The sequence below is a fragment of the Oreochromis niloticus genome, linkage group LG23 (genome assembly GCF_001858045.2).
Source record: "Oreochromis niloticus isolate F11D_XX linkage group LG23, O_niloticus_UMD_NMBU, whole genome shotgun sequence".
Classification (NCBI taxonomy): Eukaryota; Metazoa; Chordata; class Actinopteri; order Cichliformes; family Cichlidae; genus Oreochromis; species Oreochromis niloticus.
Window position 1 is genome coordinate 9055368 of NC_031986.2, and position 19446 is coordinate 9074813.

At 39.1% G+C, this 19446-nt stretch overlaps 1 long non-coding RNA gene across 2 annotated transcripts in view; it reads right to left on the reverse strand.

Moving 5' to 3' along the window:
- Window positions 1–316: 316 nt before the first annotated feature.
- Window positions 317–19446, reverse strand: part of LOC102081524 (uncharacterized) — a 29703-nt gene continuing 10573 nt past the window's right edge. Inside the window, exons 4-5 of one of the 2 annotated variants that reach the window (XR_002058146.2) lie at window positions 1672–1740; window positions 317–1454 (exon numbers count right to left, since the gene is read on the reverse strand). This is a non-coding gene — a long non-coding RNA (uncharacterized LOC102081524). Of the gene's footprint in view, window positions 1455–1671; window positions 1741–13955; window positions 14284–19446 lie in introns of those variants that run through there. The other variant, XR_003216206.1, reaches the window with a different exon arrangement.

Genomic DNA, 19446 nt, shown 5'->3' on the forward strand with positions numbered 1-19446 from the left:
AGCAGCTCTTGGCGACCTAGGGAAGGAAAAACTACCTTTTTACAGGAAGAAACCTCAGGCAGAACAGGCTCAGGTTGGGGGTAAGGGGAGGAAAACATTATTTTCATGCAGTTATTTGAAAAAATATATAAATTTCTCTTTTATTATGTTTATGTATTAATTTAGCAGGGCTCTGAAATCAAGGCTGAACCCACAATACAGCATCGCACTACGGTCCCATCTTCCTGTACCGTGATCGTGATACCCAACAGTGGGTATGTCTACATAGAGTATGTAAATGTATACAAACGCTTTTCTTTCTACATTTTTTCCAACATTTTATTCAGACAAATCGAGTGTGAGCCAGAATCACTGTTACAAGTTGCATCACATGACAGTGAATAATATGCCTGCAAGCTTCCAACGACTGTTGGCAGCAAAACCAGAAAGTTTGTTTTCACTTGTCTTCAGCTGTCAGCTCACATTTATAAATCAATCTGAGAAGCCAGTCGCTACGCAGCCCATTGCTGTTTCATAACATGCTCGTCTTGCTTAGTCAGACTGCTTCTCTCCCCCCCCCCACTCTCAGCCTCTCCCTCTGTTCCACTCTCTGCTTTCCTCCTCTGCTTTTTCCATTCGGTTTCATTTTGCTTCGCATCTTTCCTTTCCACTTCCTCCTTTTGATTCCCTTTATTCCATCGCACTCCTTCTCCGTCTGTGTAACACAACTCTCTGGGGGTTTGATCCGATCATTGGAGATGATGTCAGCGAGCCTTATTGCGGCTTCATGTGATATGTGCTCGTGCATCTCGATACCAAGCTTGGTGTAAATATATCTTGGCTGCTGGCGAAGCAGAAGCGCTAGTTTGCGTTATCTGTGATGTCGTTAGTGATGGTAATAGGGAGAACCGGCCAAAAATCTGGGAGAAAGAATTAATCATTTGCTGGCTCCACTATGCTAAGGCAAGATCTGTGTGACTAAGACACATACACACACTCCAGCAGTGGCAGTGATATTTAGATACAGCAGGGTGCAGTCGTTCTATTCTCTGAGCCTTGGAAGACTGCGATTGGTGGTGCAGCGGACTTCAAGGCAGTGGATGTCTCCCCGGGGATAGAGCCATGTGACAGTCCGAGAAAGAGAGAGGGGGCCAAATGATGGAATGTGAGTATTTATCTGCACTGAAACCTGCTACAAATGTCAAATGTGAACCCCCTGTCCTTTAGTCCTTTTACACACAATGTTTCCTGCTCGCTTGTCAGCCTGCGATCAGATGGGTGTCCAGGTGAGGTTGTTGGTAAATGATTGCAATATTTCATCTTTTTCTCAACAGCACACCTGGCAAAATTCCATTTTCCCCCCTGGGTTTCTTCCATATCTCCACGGCGTGCCCCAACTTCCAGATAAACTCCCGTGATGCAAGCATCCATAAGTTTTGAGAGTTGATTGAATGTCGCCCAAATTGCCAGATCGTCTATGAAACAAACACACAAAATGCACATAATGGGAACCTTTCTGTCACCACAACCCGGCAACTCGCAACCCAATTTGTGGAACAGTCATGCAGCTGCTGTCTGTGCAGCGTCAGCTGTTGTTGTTGCTAAACCGCTTCTTTATATATTTATTTATTCGCACAAAGACACAGAAAAGATCGGCATTAAAAACACACACACACAGAAAATTTATAATACCTTGAGCAGTACTCTGGTTGGCTGCAGTTTGGGAGCACCTGGATATTTCCCTATGACGGTTGATGTGGCCTGTTGTGAACAGTAGCAGTATTATCAGAAGATAGAAAGAGTGGATCGAAATCTCAGAATCTACGCAAGTCACTGTGTAGTCTTAATACACTCTATAGGTGGTGGTCTCAAATATTCTGTGGCTGAACTGTTCACGTCATATCACCAAAATCATTTAACTTGCTCTGTTGCTTGTAGTTCGTCAATTAGTCCTAAACAGTGCCTAAAAATGTGTATGCTATACAAAATTTGTATATGCTATATAGTAGACATTTAAATTGGCTGTAAATATCAAAGCATTGTAGCAAAGCAAATCTGCGGGCAGTGCCAGATGAACAATGAAACTCAAATAGGCCAGTGAGAGGTAAAAATTAGATACATTTAAGGGATGAGCGCACTGAACACTCTGCTTTTTATCATAATGATTGCAAACAACAGACTATAATAGGTTTGTGTTAATTTGGCAGACCTATAGATTTGGCTGAAACTAAGCTTCTCACTTGAATCTGGGAACATACTGACATAGGGCATTTGTTTTCTGCCAAATAACCACATTGATCCTTCCCTCTGTGTCACACATATTGCAGTCAAATCATCCAGCACAGACTTGGCTAAAAACTGACTTGTGTAAATTGAAATCAATGATGGTTTTTGTTTGTCAAAATCGTTTTTCACTGGGTTGGACACAAACTCCATTCTGATTAAAATTATAAGGATAAGTAAGTTGAAATTCTCTGATTTCTTACCAACAGGTGATCTACCTGACAAATGCTTCTTGGTGTCCTTATCAGCGAACCAACTCTGTGGCCCTGGCTGACATGTTACTTTTATTACCATGAACTAGTTTAATGTGACTGAATCATAACTGGGGTTCTCAGAATTCTCAAGCTTTTTCAGGCCATGGACCCTCAGAGGGGAGAATTCTGATATCAATGACATCTTAAATATAACATCAACTGTACCAGAACGCATCATAGTCGTTTTACCAACTTCTACAAAACTTTCAAAGCCTCTATCTTTGGAATGGGGCACTGACTGGTGTCTAGGCCTGCGTGACTGGGGATTTAGCTACAAATTTCACAGTGACTGCCAACTATTTCCAGCAACTGGTTAGGGAACTCAAACCAACTGGTCTTCAGGCCTTAATGGTAACAGGGCCTTTAACTGGATTTATGGCAATAAAGTCATTATGGCTTCATTGAGACGTCTGACAGAAGGCAATGATATATGAATTGTCTGTTTTTAACTATGATCTACAGTACTTGAGTAAATTTGAGACTTTATGTTGGTAAATGATTGCAGTATTTCATCTTTTTCTCAACAGCACACCTGGCAAAATTCTATTTTTTTCCCCCTGGGTTTCTTCCATATCTCCACAGTGTGCCCCAACTTCCAGATAAACTCCCGTGATGCAAGCATCCATAAGTTTTGTGAGTTGATTGAATGTCGCCCAAATTGCCAGATCGTCTATGAAACAAACAAACACAATGCACATAATGGGAACCTTTCTGTCACTACAACCCAGCAGCTCACAACCCAATTTGTGGAACAGTCATGCAGCTGCTGTCTGTGCAGCGTCAGCTGTTGTTGTTGCTAAACTGTTTCTTTATATATATATTTATTTATTTATTAGGCAATGATATAGGAATTGTCTGTTTTTAACTATGATCTACAGTACTTGAGTAAATTTAAAGACTTTGTCAGAGTGCCAATGTCCAATTTCACTCATGTTAGGATAATGCAGGTAGGTATCCAGTTGATAGAGAAAGTTTGAACCCATTGGTGGTATTGAACTGGTTGTGCACTGGCAAACCTTGCCACAATTTTTCAGCATGCTGGTTCTTGTTTTACATTTTAGCCCAGATTCTGATAAAACCAACTTAGGTTCTTAAAGCTAAGTTAGTTTTGTTGCCTAAATTGTGACATTGTAGAGACAAAAATATGAATAAAAAATTGACATGACACATGAAACAGTAAGCGGCATACTACATGTATTTACGAGATATGACATAGCAAGGAATGCAAGAACTTACTGAACCGGTATGCAAGTGTCAGGTTCAAGGTTTAATTGTCTAGTGCGGGTAATGAAATAATTCTAATGATATCAAATCCCAAACTTAGGTCGTATCTAGGGATGCACCGATACCGATACTGGTATCGGGTATCGGGGCCGATACTGTAAAATGTGTGCGTACTCGTACTCGTAAAAGTTAACCGATACCATGAACCGATACTAATGTAGCCCGAATTTGGGTGTAGATACTCATAATTCCCATGGACTTGAACGCCACGGTAACATAAGGTGTTCACAGTTATGTGATGTAACTGTACCCTGAATTTAATTTGCCCTGTAATATGTCACAAGGTAAATACAGGTAATTAGAGCAATCAAACTGTTATGTTAATCATAAAGTATTATTTTATGGTATGTAACTCTGAAGGGAGTTAAAATATTGTTCAGAGTTCTAATTTTCTGGAGGCCCGTGAAGGTAGCATAAAACGGGACCTGTGTATCTGTTGCAATGGAGGAGGAGAAGAGAACGGCATGGAGAGATGCACGAGGTTAGCTGAACCAAAGTGAGAGACTCGGCTAGTTTTACTGAGGTTAACTAGCACAAAAGAGTGTGTAACTAGAAAGCTAACCGTGTGGGAGCTTCGCAACAGAGTGTGGGTGAAGTGACTTTTTGTTTCAACGGTCGCACCACCGTGGAAAACTGTGTTTCCAGCTACGATCGCCGAGGCTAAAGGCTAGCCCGGATTGCTTGGCTGCACCACGGAGGCAGCCGCTATGGACTGTCGGAGAGCTGGACAGTGACGGGCTAACGTGCTGTAGCAGAGACAGCATCGGGTCCGCAGGGAGTGGATTTAGTGTGGGACTGGTGAACGGCGATCTACCGAGCAACGGAACTGTAAGTCAGACTTTTGTGCTCTTACTGGGGAGAAGAGGATTTTTCTCCATCGTCCAGCGTGAGCAGCAAACAGGCCTGCAACAAGTGTGAATGTGAGTGTGTGGAGCCCATGTGTGAATATTGTATGTTTAGTGGAGTTATATAACGTGTTTTGGAGTGTATATTAGTGAGTAACTTACCAAAAGGTGATAACATAAGTTGGGTTGTTTAATATAATTTGAAAGGGAATTATTTCATTTATACAGTGTATTTCATTTGGTTAAGGAATTGGAATATCATTTGAGTTTAAAAAAGGGATGTGTTGTACAGTATTTGTCTCTGCCCTTACGTTCAGTAAACGTTTCGTTTGTGTTAAAGAGTTGTCTGGGGTCGTTTCTTTACTACTGGTTAAGTTTAACTTGTGTGTGTGGTAGAAGTATCGGATTTTGTACTCGGTATCGGCAAGTACTCAGATCCAAGTATCGGTATCGGATCGGTTTGAAAAAATTGGTATCGTTGCATCCCTAGTCGTATCATTAACCATGTAATTTATTTCAACTACAATCTGTAACCACTTAGTAAGGTGATGAGATTAGAAAAGGTGAATGGCAGCAACCAGCAGGTGCAGTGATAACTGCTTGCTGCTTGACAGCACCTTAACTGATAAAGAACATGCTTGATTTCATAATGGACTAATTTCACAATTAATTTACTGACTAAATGAAGCTGTTAATTGTTCTGTTACATTTCCTCTTTGAACGAACAATGCCATCATTTTTTAGTCTTTACACATGCTGCGACATGTTTTTGTGTTCTTTGGTTTTTTTTTTTTTCATCTTTCTGCTATTGTAGGTTATTGTTAATATGAGGTTAAATGGAGCAAAATAAAATGTTCAAATATCAACATAGGAGTAACAAAAACTTTCAGTGGTTACACACATTCAGTAGGCTTAGTAGAAAGCCGCTAATGCTAGCAAGCCAGCACAGTTTCAGGCACAAAGATCTCTAAGCCCACTTTACCTGAGTTTGACATGGCAGCAGGAGGCTGGCTTCACTGGGATCAACTTTGCTTGCAGATGATCAAACAGGAGCTCTCTGAATCCACTGAATCAGTCCTTCAAACAGTGGTTCCAAAATGGTCTGCTATGAGGCAAGTCCAGGTCTAGCTCAGGATTTAATGGAAACCCTACATTATTGTTCCAACGTACACTCACTTGCTTCTTTGTTAGGCACTCCTGTTCAACTCCTCAGTAACACTTATCAGCCAATCACATGGAAACAATTCGATGAATTTAGGTGATGTAGACACGATGAAAACGATCTGCTGAAATTTACGTGACTTTAAATGTGGTATGATTGTTAGCGCCAGTTGGGCTGGTCTGAGTATTTAAGAAAGTGCTAATTTACTGGGATTTTTGCACATCATATTTAAGGTTTACTGAGAATTGTCTTGAAAAAAAAGGTATACATCAAGAGAGGGGAAGTAAAATTGTCCTCTTGTTGCCAGAGATTTAAGGATATGAACCAAGCATTGAGCTAATAGGAAGTCAAGAGTAACTTAAAGAACTGTTCATTATAACCAAGCAGAAGAGCATCTCTAAATGTACAACACATTGAACCATTAAGCATGGGCTATAGGAGCAGAAGAAGACACTGAGTCCCACCTCTGTCAGCTAAGAACCGGGAACTAAGATTACAGTTCACATGGGCTGACCAAAATTGGGCAAGACTGAAAAACTGTTGCCTGGTTTGCCTTGGTCATTGAGATGGTAGGGTCAGAATCCAACGTAAACGCTCCATCCTGCCTTGTATCAAAGGTTCAGGCTAATGGTGCTGGTGTGATGGCGAAATCTTGGCACACTTTTAGCTCCTTAATACCAGCTGAGCATTAATTAAAACGCCTACCTGTGTTTTTATAATTACAGCGTACACATCTTCGGATGACTGCTTCCAGGCAGTTCACTATACAGGAATGGCTTCCATGGTTTCCAGATGTCAATCTAATAAAGCAAGATGGGGTGAAATGGGACATTTTCATTGTCGATGTGCAGCTGACATATTTGCAGCAATTGTGCAATGCTATATTGTCAATACAGACCAAAGTCTCTGAGGAAGGTCTCCAGTGCCTTGTTGAATCTATATCCAGACGTGAGGCAGTTCTGAAGGCGAAGGTGGTAGCCTTCTGTTCAAGCAAGTATTTTTATCTTAAAGGCTAATACCTCACAATTAACATCACACAGTTGTTTTGTCTTTTACTGCACACAGTGTATTATAGAATAGTCTTGGATTGTATCTGATGCTGGCAGACATAAACATCGAGAAAACCCCCCAAATCCATAAATCAGGTGTTAGGAGATGCAATGCACTCTTCACCCCTGCTTTAACTGTACAGGCCTGACTGGAGGACAAGAGGGTTCTCAGAATTCTCAAGCCTAATAAAGTTTGCCATAGTAATGGGAATGTTGCCTGCAAAAGGGTCATCTCCGTATGAGGAGATGTCCAGAGAGGTGTCGAGAAAGAAACATGAGCTGGTATCAGACTTAAGGCCACCCTTAACTCTTTCTACCAATCATGTTAACATTCTGTTTCTGTGACCTGCAATCAAGTGTATACTGCCTGGCCGCAGCAGCCTTTGTCTTTGAGCCAAAGAGATGGAGGTCCATGGCACTATGTACAACAATTTAAAATTCTAACCGTTTGATAATAAAATGTAAAAACTTATATTTGGAGCATATTTGTCTTCTCTCATGAAAAACCCCCAACACAAGCTGTACCTAATGAAGTGGCTGGTGTTTACTTGTCTTTTATGGGCAGAAATCTGTGCCATCAGAAACTGAATTTGAATAAGTTAAATTTGAATTTGAATTACTCGGATTGAATCTGAATTGTAACTTGAATGAAAGCTTTTGAAAACTGAATTTGAATTAGTCTAATTTGAAATTGAATTTATGGTTTGAAAATGAATTGATTTGCTTTGAAACTGCATTTTATCCTTTAAAAATTCAGCTCTTGAATAATTTCAGATTCACTTCTCACCATTCAGTTTCAGTTCTACAATTCAATTTCAGTTCCAAAATTCAGTTTTTTGGGACTTACATCCGGTTCCGGTTCAAGCGCAGATTAATAGAACTACAGACTGATAGCGTTACTGACGGAATCTACAGCGTCTTGAGCTGAATTAAGACTTCAGAAGTCATTCGTCATGTCGAATGACCAGCGGATAAACTCTCAGGTTGGTAATAAATGTATTACATGTATAAGAACAAGTGTCATGTTAACAAATGATAGCCGTACAGTAACCTTTATGCTTATTGTAGCTGCTAGCTAAAAACGCTAATTTAGCCTAGTTTGCCCTGAATTCAGCTTTGACAAACAAATATGATCGACTGTTTCTAGTAGAATTCCAAAGTTGTCATCTTGTACCCTCTCAGAGCCCTGTATGCTTGCAGAGACCCCTACAGTAAGGAAACATGCAAAACGCTGTCCAAACCTTTGTATTTGAGCTTTATGCCTTACACAGCATCCCAACTCTTTAGCTAACTTAATAACTTTAGCTAAAGTGAATAGTTAGTCTAATTCATTAGTGCAGCATTACTGGATCACCTCTGTTTGAAGTGATATAATATGATATACAACTATCACTGAAACAGCAAACTTTGTAAATAAACAACACTTCCCATTCTCTAAACGTTTGGCCACAGCTGTAAATTACACTATCAGTGCTTGTTCACTCTTGACAATAATTACATTTCTAAATTCTCTTTGTGCATTTACAGGTAAACAATATCTAATATTTTATCTAAATGACTGCTTTGTCTTTGAAAAGGTGAAGAGCCTGAGGCTGGTGACAGTCCAGTTCTACTCTAAGTACATCCTTACGGTGGCTCAAAGGACAAGGCGACATTCCTGTCCTGCCAGAAGAGAAGAGAAACTTCAGAGTCTTCATGAAGCTCAACCACACCTGTCATATGGAATATGACAGGGGTCTCAAACTCCAGTCCTCGAGGGCCGGTGTCATGCAACTTTTCCATGCCCTCGAGGACTGGAGTTTGAGACCCCTGCTGTATGGTGTTCATGCAGTTTTCTACCCCACAGTTACAGCATGTCTGACTGCCTGTTCAGCATATGCAAAAATATATGATGAGTTTAAGCATGTGATGACAAAGGCCTTCCATTATGGTGTTTGTCATCACATGTCACAGACATCTGGATGATCATTTGGAATAAACAAAAAAACAAAAAACTTGTTACTTCATCTTTTATCTTTATTATTATTATTGTTCTTATTTTACATTTTTCATTGTTAGGCATTGGGTTTATTTGTAGTAGTCCTTTCCAGCTTCTCTCCCTCTTCCATATTACTGTGTCAGCTTGTCAGCATCTATTTGGGTTTGGGAGTGGAACAGGAAGTAAGGAACAGAAAGTGCCATTTAAACCAGAAGAGGTTCTTATATTTCAGAAGAAGGGATTAATTCAAAAGAAATTACCTCAATGCCATATTTTATTTAGGAACCCTAGAGAGCACTTTGCAAAATAACACATTCTTATAATTTCACCCTCAGATGAGCCAAGCTACGACTGTCAGGGAAGGTGATGTAGGTACAGAGCATGTGAGAGTGGTTAAGTTAATGTCTCTTGTCTAGATGAAGGCACAGGAGGGATCAATGGCACGGCGTAGAGATTCAGTATCTTCAGTCTTCAGTAGACACTCCATTTCTGGCACAAAACACCTGTAAAAGATGGTCGATTTAGGAGGTGACCCGACAACTTCAGCCTGTCAAACATAGCAATGGAGCAGTATGTTTTTAAAAAAACAACAACTAATAAGCATGCACTCAGTACCCTAAGAATTATTATGGTAGTTAAACACAGTGATAGTTGTATATCATATTATATCACTTCAAACAGAGGTGATCCAGTAATGCTGCACTAATGAATTAGACTAACTATTCACTTTAGCTAAAGTTATTAAGTTAGCTAAAGAGTTGGGATGCTGTGTAAGACATAAATAAAGCTCAAATACAAAGGTTTGGACAGCGTTTTGCATGTTTCCCTACTGTAGGGGTCTCTGCAAGCATACAGGGCTCTGAGAGGGTACAAGATGACAACTTTGGAATTCTACTAGAAACAGTCGATCATATTTGTTTGTCAAAGCTGAATTCAGGGCAAACTAGGCTAAATTAGCGTTTTTAGCTAGCAGCTACAATAAGCATAAAGGTTACTGTACGGCTATCATTTGTTAACATGACGCTTGTTCTTATACATGTAATACATTTATTACCAACCTGAGAGTTTATCCGCTGGTCATTCGACATGACGAATAACTTCTGAAGTCTTAATTCAGCTCAAGACGCTGTAGATTCCGTCAGTAACGCTATCAGTCTGTAGTTCTATTAATCTGCGCTTGAACCGGAACCGGATGTAAGTCCCAAAAAACTGAATTTTGGAACTGAAATTGAATTGTAGAACTGAAACTGAATGGTGAGAAGTGAATCTGAAATTATTCGAGAGCTGAATTTTTAAAGGATAAAATGCAGTTTCAAAGCAAATCAATTCATTTTCAAACCATAAATTCAATTTCAAATTAGACTAATTCAAATTCAGTTTTCAAAAGCTTTCATTCAAGTTACAATTCAGATTCAATCCGAGTAATTCAAATTCAGATTTAACTTATTCAAATTCAGTTTCTGATGGCACAGATTTCTGCCCATAGTCTTTACCTGTCAATATCCAGATGTAAAATAGCTTGAATTTAAATTATTGATAACATAGTGATGCAGTGCTTTCCATAATGTTTGGGACAAAGACACAATTTTTTCTAGTTTTGTCTCTGTACACTGTCACAGTTGACTGTAAATCAAACAATGAAGATGCCAGCGAAGTGCAGATTTTCTACCCAATATCATTCTGAAGTCTAGAACAGATGGGCTTTAGTTGATGGTGAACAACATTCATCAACAACTAAAGCTGTTGCTGTAGTTTTTCTGCTAGACCTTTACTGCAATGCTTCTCTTTGTTAGCAATGCTCACATTGTTGATTGGATGATTTTTACAGTTTTTACTGTCTCACTTGCGTGTTTATTTGGCTTTTTCAGCCTAATGATGGCTTCCCTCACTTGCACTAACGTCTCTTTTGGCCTCCTATTTAAAATTACAATCAAATTAAGGAGAAAAATTATAAAATACAAATTCAAACCCTTGAATCAACTTTAGATATCATGTCCATTTCATTTGTCACGAAATAACAAGGGAGCAGGCGTCACTTGGCTATGAAACTATTTGTCAGTCAAATGTCCCCTTTAATTTTGAACCCTTGAAAATGGGAGCCTGTATAAAAAAGTCCATTATTTTTAAGGGTGCGAAGTATATCGCTTTAATTAAAGCTGAAGGTCTACACTTCAGTCACACAATGATGATTCAATTTACTATGCATAGTGTTGGTGTACAAAGGCATAACTACAAAAACTGTATCTAAGAGATAAATCTGGCATCATTTCAGTTCAGTTTTTATGTACATAGTCCCTGACTAATAAAAAATAACAATAAACTAGGATGCATCCACAGTAAAATGCTGAGTATTTTCTTTACTATATTTTGTTTAGCTGACTTTCAACCAGTTTCAGAAAATACTAAATTATTCACATTTCCATGCAAAAAAGTGATTTTTTCGTACTTAACAAAAACTGAATTGTACTTTTGCTTCCCTTTTTGTTTTGACATTTTCATCTCAGTGTTAGACCGATGGCCTGCTTAAGTTTTAGTTTTAATTTCGTCTTAATGAACTATTATAACCGCAGTTGGCACTCTGTGGTAAGAACTCAGAAAACATCCCGAAGCTTTTGAAAGCGTCATTTGTTTTCGCCTGAACTATTGATCATTGTACTGAGTTTGAAAAAAACAACAACACATTCTTGTAATATTGATGGTGAGGATAATTAAGCCTGAAGGAGTCGGTAAGGTTCCCATGGGTCTTTGATAGATGCCCAGAGGACCCAGCTCTTGAAAGAGTCCGGTCAACTGTGCATCCTTTGGTTCATATTAGGAAACAGTGATGGAGAAATACAAAACAAAGGCAAGAGACTGTAAGTAAGTGTCATTCGTACCACTACAATGGAGAGAAATGTTTGAGGGAGGTTATGCTTACCGCTGTCCGTTTTATGGGAAACAATTTCCCCCTATTCGGCATGACAAAAATTAATGCACTCAGAAACCCATACTGAACAAACACTAAGTGGTATGTAAGAAGTGGACACAATTAAGGTAACGTCACACGAAGAGTGGAACTTCAACTTTGAGGCAAATAAATTACTGCTAGAAATGCACTGGAGAGTCAGTCATTTGGATGCTAGTCAGCAGTATGGGTCTGATTAAACAGGGGTTTGACAACAACTTCTTTAATGTCACTTTTCAAAGCAACATGAGGAAGTGTTTCAAAGAGGCCACCGAGTACCCAATTTGCAGGTGCGCTGGCAACAAAATCTACAAATTGTTTGGCAAGAAGAACGTGTTGAAAAATAAAACATATGCCAAGAATGAACAAACTATTTGCAAGCTTTTGTGTGCCAAGGTGTACCCAGGAACAAAAACACACTAACTGGATGTTTACTAAGTAGTTACAAATTGGAGGAACTAAAATATGACTCATAGTCTATACTTCACATGGTGTCTTATAAGTAGATGTTTATACAGCTGCCATATGTGAAAATCACTTGTATAGAACATATAATTGGATAAAACGTGCGTAGCCTGGTATGATGAGAACAAAAACCAGCAATTCCGCATAATGAATGTTGTAAATGTGCCAGAAATTCTTTCACTGTATTTTCATTCTTTCTAACTTTATGTTGAGGAAGACAAATGACAAATGATAACTTCCAGCCACAGTTGCTAACTGAATCTGTCATATCTAAACAGGCTCTGATGATTCTAACGATTCTTTAATTAGCAATTTTACCACCACAAAGAAGACTATGACATTTTATTGTATTTGCTTCCTTTGGTGTGGATGTTGTTTACCTCACGTTAACCATGACTGGAGATATATGTCCTTGTGTTAAGGTCTTTGTTATACACCTCTGTTGTCGTTTTTGTGCTTTCTTCTGTTCTTCCCTTTCTTTTATGCCTTCTATCCTGTCTTTGGCATTTTTTTGTATGTGAGTGTTTCTTTATTTCATTCAGTCCCTTCCTTATTTTAAAACGCTTTCTTTTGTTTTTGTTTCCTGCCTTTGTCTTCTTCCCTCCATTTATCCACACAGTAAGTAAGCTTTATTTTTTATTGCGCTTTTCAAGGGCAAATTTCACAAAGTGTCTACAGTACAGAATATGTGTGTTCAGTTAGCCAATTAGCTTTTGTGTTATCATTTTGTCAAGCTATCTACCTACTGTGAGTGTCATTCCTTGCATCTAACACATTTTCTTCCCGAGTTTTGTTTTTCCTGATTGCTTTTTTTAATTATTTAGTTGGAGATTCATAAAAAAAAAGTGATTTTAAGTTCTATCTTGCCTCATACAACTGTTTTTTTCTCAATAAAGTATACACCAATGTTGCATTGAGACAATTAGAATTCATGAGTAGTTGCATTAGGCTGGTGACGATGAAAAGAAAGGGGAGAATAAAACAAATCTCAGTGCAAATAAAAGCTAAAGACAGAGGTTAATACCACTTACTTAGCTTTTAACTTCCATATGATTAGATTTGATTAAATTAAGACACAGGTAAATGCTGCTGGTTTAGCTAATTGGACTTAGCTTGAGTGATTTGGAACAGACATGGATGGTGAAGTAAATAAATGTCTTAACTTTGCAGATTATGTTGGGTAAAGCTACAGGTTACGAAACAAGTGCAAAATCTCTAGTTTGTCCGGTTGTAGATACAACAGGATAGCAGAGATTTAAAAAATGTTGACCAGTAAAGAAGTGTGAAATAGTGGATAAAAAGAACCATTTTTGAATTTGACATGGGTGCCTTGCCGAGTATACCGAGTAATAAGATACATATTCGTTATTTGAATGTATAAAGGCTCTCAAATGAAAAATAAGATCATATCTGAATAGTGAATGCAGACATATTGTCACCACAGGAACAATTTCTTTCCACACAAAGCATGGCTTAATGTCTTTACTGTTTTGTTACACTGATTATTTGGTGAGAAAAACAATTCAGGCATTGAAAATTTGTTAGGGAATAATGTTTTTTTTTTTCCTTTTTTCGTTGTGAATTAATATTTCATTCCCTTTCTAAGACGTGAGTCATATGAAGATGCATTTTTCTCAACCATAATTTATTACGCGAAATGTGCTGCACAACAATTGTGGCCCAAAAATACAAGCATTTATTTATTCAAACAAGTGAGACATAAAATATCAAACAACAGACTGCTTAATAGGGCACATTAAAGTGATTGCTTGGAAATGTCAAATAAATATCCCACTTTAATCTTACGAGAGACCATCAGATCCAAAACCCCTCCTGGACAAAGTTCAGAAGCAGCGGCTCAAAGTGGGAGTGTGATTTTTATCCCGCCATCCATCTTTATCAGCAGTCGCAGCAGGCGAGGCAAAGTCGTCATCCCCGGCCACGTGCTCCAGCTCTTTCTGGGGGACCCTGAGGCTTTCCCAGGCCTGATAGGATATGTAATCCCTCCAGTGTGTTCTGGATTGGCTCAACGGTCTTCTCCTGTTTGGGAGTTCAAAGAGTACTTCCAGATTGAGTCATCTGGTGTGAGATTCTAATAAGTCCAAACAGTTCAACTGACTCTTGCGAACAGAGCTCCTTATAGTTTGCTCTATTTACTGATGCTACATACACATATGGGCACATAGGGATCCATTCTTATTTGGTTATAATGGAACAGAGATTCAGGGGTTATCTTTAAAATCTGCTTTATCAACATGACTTCAAGTCACAGCGGACCGATACACCTTTCAGGCTCAGAGTAATCTCACACCATTCTTGACCTGAAGCTGTTACTTAAGAAAGAATTCCAAAAGAATGTTCCAAATGAACACTATACATCTAAAATGTAGCTAAAAAATATTGATTATAAAATGTTGATTATAAGTTCATTTTAAGTTAAAGATCACAAATAGCTCTGTCAAACTATAAATGACCATTTAAGTTTTGTAAATTTATATTTTCATCATCTTAGCATCTCTTTCTCCTCTTATTCTTCATCTGCGTCAGACGTCGGGGTCAGGACTATAACATATGAAAATGTGCATAAATATTCAGATTTTTTCCTAAATAGTGTTGCAGTTAGTTATTGTCAGGAGATTAGACAACTCTCATGTTGTCTAACCTGCAACTTTACATCTGACAGTCAGCCAGCTATAGCAACAACAGCTGGTTGTAAGCTAACATTATGTTAGCTAACATTAGGCTAGCTGGCTTTGGCCATTATGGGCTACAGAGGGCAGTGTTGCCAACTTAGCGACTTTGTCGCTATATTTAGCGAGTTTTCAGACCCCTTAGCGACTTTTTTTCTAAAAAGCGACTAGCGACAAATCTGGCGACTTTTTCTGGTGTTATTGGAGACTTATTTATGATGACTTTTTGACGTGAAAGCGCGAATCGCTACTACTCTCAACAAGCAGCGGGTGCTGCCATGGGCACCTGGCCTGTGCCAAAGGGCACACAGGCGGAGGATAGTCCTCACGCAGCTGCTATCAGGGCAGGAGACGTTCACACCTATGCGTCCAAACTGCAAATGAGTCGCGCATGAGCGAAGCCGCTGCTCCCGCACTGACTGTAACGCAGTCAGTTCTTCTTTTACTGTTATGTTTTTTTGTGGATCACAAGGTTTAAAACTACTTATAAACATACACACAGACACACACACACACAAAGTAACTCCACCAGAGTGCTTATTTCGGGTCACTTTTGCCGGTCCAAGCCTGGATAAAGGTGCAAGGTTGGAACTGTGACATTAAAAAAACAATAATTGCTAAAAGAAATTTAATTTGTAGCTCTAAATAAATTCTAAATGCATTTAGGGTATTTTTTACTCACTTTATGTCTCTTCCACGATGTTATTTCTCTCTCCAACAACGTAGGTTACAATTACATTAGCATGACCAATTATGCAAATTAGACGATGACGTCATTTGACGACTTCTAGCGACTTTTAGGACAGCCAATAGCGATTTTCATTACTGAGGAGTTGGCAACACTGACAGAGGGTTAATATTTGTAAGTGAGGCTGTGATAACAAGTTAGCTAACTAGCTAAAAACTACTAACTACCAATATGAAATGTACAGAATTGCAGGCAAATATCCCTTGAGACATTTTAAAAAGTTCATCATCAGTTCAGTGTAAACCAATACCGTTCTGTGTCTGGGTAGCATATTTAAACATTGCTAACTTAAATCAGAGGTTCTAATGTTTTTTCACCAAAAATATATTTAAAATGTATTTTTATGGAAAATGTATTATAAGCATGTACATTGTATAGAAACTAAACAGCATCTGTAAATTATAATTATGACTAGGCAATTGGGAAACTGCTTTAAACATTTATATGCTTTTAGAACATAATCATACAGATTGCTTGAATACAAAACAAATATGGACACATATTTTCTAACAGGATAACCTTTCTACTCTGTCATCCCTCCTATACAGTCTGACCATGTCATACCTTGTGTGAAGCTGGAACAAAAATAGACAATTTCTGCACCAGGAATAAAGGGCCTAATTGGTACAAGAGCTAACAATCAGTGAACACCAGCCAGCAGAAAAGTGTGGCAGCTACAGCAGCTTGCATTTGCAGTCAGAGAGAGTATTTCTCATAAATTGCCTTTTCTATTTAAACTTCTCACTATGCTACTTTAAACAGGCTCTCGAGGGCTCAATTGTGTAATTCACCAATGTGTCCGAACATAAAAACAACACATATCTCATTTTGCAAAATGCAGGTCCACACAGGTTATTACTCTGCATTGGCCATAAAAGCTACATCTACTTGACCACCCACTCAGTGTGTCTGTGTGAAGTATACAGGTAAAATATTGATGCTCTGTAAAGCTGCTGCTGCCTAGGCCCGAGCACGCAAACTATATGCAATCAATATAGTTTAAAAACCCATGCTGCCAATCCTTATGTTTATGACCCAGAAATATTACTCCCTTAATTATGAGCAAAGCAGAAGCTAAAGGCATTCTCCTGTGCAAACACACGCACAGCTCACAGGTTGCAGCCTTTTATAATAAGTTTAATACCAGAGCTTTCACTCCTGGGTAATCAATCTGTAATTCATCATTATTTATCCAGCGCGCAAAAGGCCCCAGAGGACCGGCATATGCACACAAATTTACACCTTATACATACACACACACGCCCAGACACACAAACACACCACTCAGCTCCATTGGGAACAGGCTGCCATATGCACGTGCATATGAGCGTGCGTACAAAACACACTTACGGACACCCTGGAGGTGTCTTTGCCCACTTGGAGGTATTAAGGGATCGTGGTGGAGAGGTAATTACAAGCACAGAGGCGGAGAGTGAGGGACAAACACAGGACAACACTACACTCTGAGGCCTGCTGACAATACTGATAGAGTCATGAAGTGGAGTCAAGACTTCTTTAGTCAGAATAGTTTAAGAGCAGTCCTTATCAAAGTGGTAAGTGAGTCCTGAAGCATAAGTAGTAGTGTCTTGACACCCTATTGAAGTTTGGTTAAATAAAACATCCATGATCCCAGTATAAAAAAGGCTGTTCCAGTTATTAATCACCAAGAGTCTCATCTTTTCCGTCAAAGTAAGACCATCCATCCATCCATCCATCCATCCATCCATCCATCCTTCTTGGGCTTATTTGAAGTCAGGTCATAGTGGCAGCAAACTGGCAGGGTATTCTCAGTGTCCTTTTCCACAGCAACAAACTTCCAAGAGAAAGCACCCTGAAGGAATCTTGATTAGATGCCCATACCGCCTCAGCTGTCTCCTTTGAAAGAGCAGCAGCTCTACTCCAACCTCCATCCAGATGTCCGAACTCCTAACCCTATCTCTAAGTCTGAAGCCAAGTACTCTACACAGGAAACTCATATCAGTCTCTTTTATCCACAATCTTATTCTTTCAGTCGCTAATCAGAGCTGATAAAGTGATTGGGAAATTGAAAGCTTTGCCTTCTGGGCATGATTCCTATACCTCGCCATTACTGTTCATGCCATATCAATTTGTACGAAACCATCTGATATCTCGTGAACAACCTTCCAAACTATTTGACTATTTCACTTGGGGCACCTACTCGTGGTACTGACTGCAGCATTATTGCAAGGAGAACAGCTTTGTATAGGCAGTTATACTACTCTTACACATGATGCCTGTTTGTAGAAATTATCCAAATATTAGATAAGAAGTTGCACTTTTAGGGGGTGAGACCTACCAAAAGAAGTGAATAGTTCCACATTTAATTCATTAAATGTTGACTTGGATACAAGTAAAGGATTTATGGATGAAATAATGAACTCTTTCCAGCTTTATGGTGTGTTGGCTCTTAGTGGAAGAGTACATTTTGAAAACTTGTTACTTGCTATAAAACAAAAAAGAAAGAATAACCACAGTCATCATCTGCCCAAATCAGATGGCAATATGGATAACAGATGAAACCTTAAATGTTCTATTGGCGACCTTGAATCTTTTTTTTTTTTCAGTTGTGGCACAGGATGGATAAAAACCCAAAAATTATCAGTAAAAAGTTTTTTGGATTATAGTTTAAGACCTATTTGCATGGCTTATACTGCATTTACTAATGCAATTAGGGAGGGATTTCTGAATCAGCTGCCTTGTGATGTAATCTAAGTGCCTTTCACATAGACAATTTAGAGCAAGAACCCTGCATTCACAGAAAGGGCAGCTTAGTGAATGAAATCCATCTTTAGAACTAGGATCCACCGCACACAGCATGCAGCAGCCACAAGTGCATGCTCCAAAAAAAAAAATCCACAAGAGATCAAAAAAGGTCCACTTTAAGTACATCACAGCACGACCAAAGCATCGAAAACATTTCCGTCCCATGAATTAAATAGTCTGGGCAGACAAACTGCTGCTGCTCAGAATATTGTAAAAGGCCAAATAAAGCAGCATTAAGGGATTAGACATAGCTGTAGAGAAAGAGAGGCAGATGGAATGAACTTTAAAAATGGTTATAACTTGAATGAGCCATGCATGCAGTTAGCCATTAACTACAATGACATACTGTAATACAGCCCTCTGCTTGGCCTAATGTAATGCTATTAGTGGCTCAATCGCTCACCATTACACATCCCCTGCCATGAAAGGGTCCATTTTACTATGACATGATGCACAAAGCAGTGAGGCAAATTGTGACTTTGCACTTAAAAGATGGGTCGATGATGGTGAGGTCAGTGAGCCATTTTTTTATTGGCCAAGGTCATTCCTAATTAAAGAATGAGAAAGAAGGTGGCTGAGATGGAGAAGTTGTTTCTTTTAAAGCTGCACATCTCTTCTGCTGCTCAACAGCCATGCCAACATAACTGACAGGAACAGGCCAACTGCACAGTCTGCCACTGTCCACTGTGATTATTGATTCCCTTAGGGTCCCTGCCTCTGTCTCACGACTCCCTCTGAACAATCCCAATCCTTCCCCCTCCCTTTACTCAGCTGGGAGTCATTGTGTACATCACTGGCTGCTCCTACTGCAGTCTGCAAATTTCATCTGGTTTCCATGTCTTTGTTAGTCAGGCCTTAGACTGTTTGTCTATTTTAGTTGCATGCATAGACATTTCACTTTAGATTTATTTATTTCTGATAAATCACCAGTTCACAACAACTTCTCTCAAGGCAGTTTAATGTGTTATTGTAAAGCACCTT